At 57.1% G+C, this 4082-nt stretch overlaps 1 pseudogene; it reads left to right on the top strand.

Moving 5' to 3' along the window:
- Positions 1 to 1808: 1808 nt before the first annotated feature.
- LOC141372178 (uncharacterized) lies at positions 1809 to 3711 on the top strand (annotated as a pseudogene).
- Positions 3712 to 4082: the final 371 nt, after the last annotated feature.

Here is a 4082-nt window from a genome sequence, read left to right as displayed (position 1 = left end):
TCAGATCCTCAGTTATAGCTACCCACCCGATCCCATGTGGGGACATGACCTTGGCACTGATTCACGTAGAGGCATGCGCACATGCACACCCACCCAGACACACACACCACTCTGACTGCCCAGCTGGGGGTCAGAGGGGAGGACACCCAGGGAGTGAGGTGGAGAACAAGCGGAAAGAAGAAAGAATTTGGGTCAGCTGGGCCATGGGGCAGGGCATCAGGACTCCTGGCAAGAACCAAGATCCAGAGCATGGGGAGGGGAGACAGGCCAGGCTGATGGTCAGGGGTCCCCAAGGGACCCAGGGCGTTGCCAGGGAACTGGAAGAAGACAGGGTCTGGGTTCCGGTGTCCACCACCACCCTGGGCACATGAGAGTAGGAAGAGATACCCACCCCCAAGTCCAGAGGGGCTACAACACAAAAGGCCTCAGCTTACTCTTCTGTCACTTGGGCTGCAGAGATGCAGTGTTCCAAGGGTCCCACAGGCTTGTAGAAAGAGCCTGTTGGCCTTGGATCTCCATCCCTGACCCACTGTGCTCCCAGTCCTGGGAAAATTCTTTCTACACCCTCGAGGTCCTTCTCAGCAGAGGACACACTGGGGGTTAGGGGGGCTGAGAACATGGGTACGCAGAACGTGGCAGGGCACTGGGCCACCAGTCTGGAGACAAAGTTCAGGGCCCTACTTATTGCAGCCTCAGGTTCCCCATTTGGAAGAGGATCCAGAATCACTGCTCTGGTCAGGGTGAGGAGGCCTTAGGAAGGAATGGAGCACCAGGACCGGAGAGGGAAACAGGGACAGGGGAGGCTTCTGAGGTTTCTCATATCACCCATGGAACCCACAGATCCTGCTCCTGTGAGAGACACAGACACAGAGATAGAGAAGGAGACAGAGAATGAACACAGGATAGAGGGAACCAGGAGAAGTCATAGACTTTCCTTCACCATCTTAGAAATGACATCCCGACATTTTGTGCCATTCCATTCCTGAGAGCGCCGTCACACAGGCCATCCACCCTGGAGGGGAGGGCATTCCACAGGGATGTGTGACCAGGATTCATGGGTGCCATGGGTCACTCTGGGGACTGCCCAGCACACGGGCACAGACGAGGCCCTGGGACCTGAGCCTAACCCAAAAGGGAACCAATGGATATCTGTGTTTTGAGAGGACAAGGTCACAATCAGTTCTTTTCTACCTTCCCACGGGGGCTTGGACACAAGCAGGAGGGAGGGTGGCTTTGCCTTGACCCCAGAGCAGACCCAAGCCCCTCTGAGCTATGTTCCATGCCAAGCCCAGCTCCTGGCTCATCCTTCCATTGCCAAGTATGCACCAGCCTCCTGTGAAGGCAGGTATGGAATATGTGTACCTTTCTTACCCCCAGTGGTGTAACTTCTACTGAAGCCAGAATACACCGATGTGCACATGGGGAGCCTGGGGAGGCCCTGAGAGGCATAGGGTCTGTCCAGGGTCACAGTTCTGGGCACACACAGGAACCAGGTCTGAACCCAGCTCTGTGCCATCACAGTAGAGACACCAGCTGCACCCAGGCCTCCCGGGGGATATGGGTGGGCCCTGTGGGTGTCACTGTGTGGATGGAGCATGGGGGGAGGAAGAGCATTGAGCAGCCGCGGGAGGGGGGCACTCTCGGGGCTCTTGTGTGAAGAGGAAGTTGGGTAAGGGGACCACAGGCAGTGGTGACCTCAATTCCCTGACAACAGAGCCCAACAGAATTTGGAACCCTTGTAACCAGGCACCCACATTCTATAGACAGCCCCCTGCCCAGCTCATTTCATTGGAGATCTTCAAACCAAGATGTTTGCATGTTGCTTTCCGAGGTCCGGAGGCTGTAGGCGGAAGAAAGGGCGCCCTGCAGACACTGTCCCCCACTGGGGATTTCATGTCAGGGCTCCCCACCGACTCTGGCCATTTTGCCGGAAGGATAGAAAGGTGACACCAGGAAGCGCAGAGCCGGCCACCCAGCCCCACTCACTTGACCTGTGTAGCCACAGGTGCCCTCCCTGTGTGTGTGTGTGTGTGTGTGTGTGTGCATGTGTCTGTGTGTGTGTGTGTGTGCACGTGTGTGGATGGTGGTGTGTGTCTGTGTGTGTGTGCGTGTGTGTGTGTATGTGTGTGTAAAGAGGGATCATGGAGGGTGGGGTCACCCCAAGCAGGAGCAGGGTGATGAGGGTTCAGATACCCAGTAGGCAGGTCATGTTCAAGGTCAAGGCTGGCTGTGTGGGATGGGGTGTGCAGGCGCTGCCCCTTCTGCCTGAGCTTTATCCCGATAGACATGCAGGGATGGGTTACTGATTCCCGGATGCAGGGCTGTGTACGCACAGGTCTGTGTCTGATCTGGGAGCAGCAGGGGGACTTGGCAGGAGGATAGTGCGGATGGCCGGGCAGGGCTGTGATGACTCGGGGCCAGCTACCAGTCCCTGTCTTTGCAGAACGCCACGGAGGACATCGAGAGGAGGCTGGTGGACACGCCCTCCATCTCCTCAAGAGAGGGGGTGACCACACAGGGGTCCCCAGAAGTCGGTGCTGGGGATTGTAGGGGAAGACCTCCTACACCACCCAGACCACTGTCCCAGGTGTTGTCCACCGGAGAGTGGTCCAGGTCCCAGAGCCCACGGAGGCTGAGGCCGAGGTTGAGAAGGCTGTGGCTGGGTGTTTGTGTTGTGTGGGGACAGGTCGGTGCTGGCCCCACAGGGAGGGGCCCTCAGAGGCTGGTGTGGGGCCAGGAGCAACGACTGGGCACAGAGCACACAGCGGTGGGCTGCAGTTGGGGAGACGTCCCCGTGAGGGTTCCTTCCCGGCTGTGGCTTCTCTGGGAGACCCTGGGCTGGGCTCTTCCTCTGCAAAGGCCCACAGAGAGCAGGCATGTGGGTGATCTTTTCTCCTCTCACAGCTGCTACACCAACTGAGGAGCTAGAGCCGGATCTGGAGGGAGGGCTGGTGCCTGCAGTGACTTCTGGAGGAGATCAGAAGTCGGCAGGTCACCGGCACCTGGCAACGGAGAGCCTGGCGCTGTCCAGGAAGAACTGGCACCTGCTCCTGCCCCAGCCCCTGCCCCTGCCCCTGCTACAGTTCCTGCCACTGCCCCTTCCCCCACCCCAGCCCAAGCCCCTGCCTCGGACCAAGATCCTGACCGGGCTCCTACCCCTTCCCTTAACCCTGCCTCTGCCCCTGCCCCAGCCCCTGCCCCTGCCTGTGCTCTTGTTTCTGCCCCTGTTCCTGCTCCTGCCCCTGACAGAGCCACTGTCCCTGACCCAGATCCTACCCTTCCTCCTGCCCTTGTCTGTACTCCTGCCAGAGACGCTGCCCCTTCTCCTTCCCCTGCCAGTGGTCCCGTTCCTGCCCCTGACCCAGATCCTGTCCCGGCTCCTCCCCTGGATCCTGCACCTGCCACTACATCTGTCCCTGTCCCTCCCATTTTCCTCCCCCTTTCCCTGCTCTTACCTCTGTCTCTGCCCCTTTCCCTGCCCCTATCCTGAGCCCTTCCCCTACTCCTGCTCCTGCAGGGCTCCCACAGGTGCATCCAGAGCCCAAAGTCCTGCAAGGAGAGCTCCTTGCACAATTACCCTTAGTTCCATCGCCTGAACCCGAGAACCCGCCCGATTGTTTCATCACCTCCCCCTGTGTTCTTTCTCTCTAGTACATATTAACTGTTATTTTATCCTTCCATGTCCTATATACTGTTTATTATTTGTTTTAAATAAAATTCCTTGTTTTCAGTTGAACACATCATGAGCATTAAGTACATGCCCAAATTTGTGCCACCACACCCCAGAACATTGCCGCAGAATGTCTCATTCCGCAAAGGAGTCCCCAGACCAGAAGCCATCCCTGTCCGTTTCTCCTCCAGCCCAGTCCCCAGCAACCTCTAAGCTGCTTTCTATCTCTGTTCCTTTACCTATTCCTGATGTTTCTGTAATTGGAATCACACAATACGGGCCTTTGTGTTTGCCCCCTTATTTTCAAAGGGAACTCCTTTTCTTCTGCGTTTATTTGTCATAAATTTGCCCTTACTTGATATTGAAATCCCCGATGGATTACACATCAGATGTAATCATAGAGGCCACTTTA

The sequence above is a fragment of the Callorhinus ursinus genome, unplaced genomic scaffold (genome assembly GCF_003265705.2).
Source record: "Callorhinus ursinus isolate GAN/ISIS: 27379988/994484 unplaced genomic scaffold, GSC_fseal_2.0 scaffold2102, whole genome shotgun sequence".
In the NCBI taxonomy this organism is placed as follows: Eukaryota; Metazoa; Chordata; class Mammalia; order Carnivora; family Otariidae; genus Callorhinus; species Callorhinus ursinus.
Note: the sequence above shows the minus strand (reverse complement) of the source record. Positions and strands in the feature narration are given on the sequence as shown.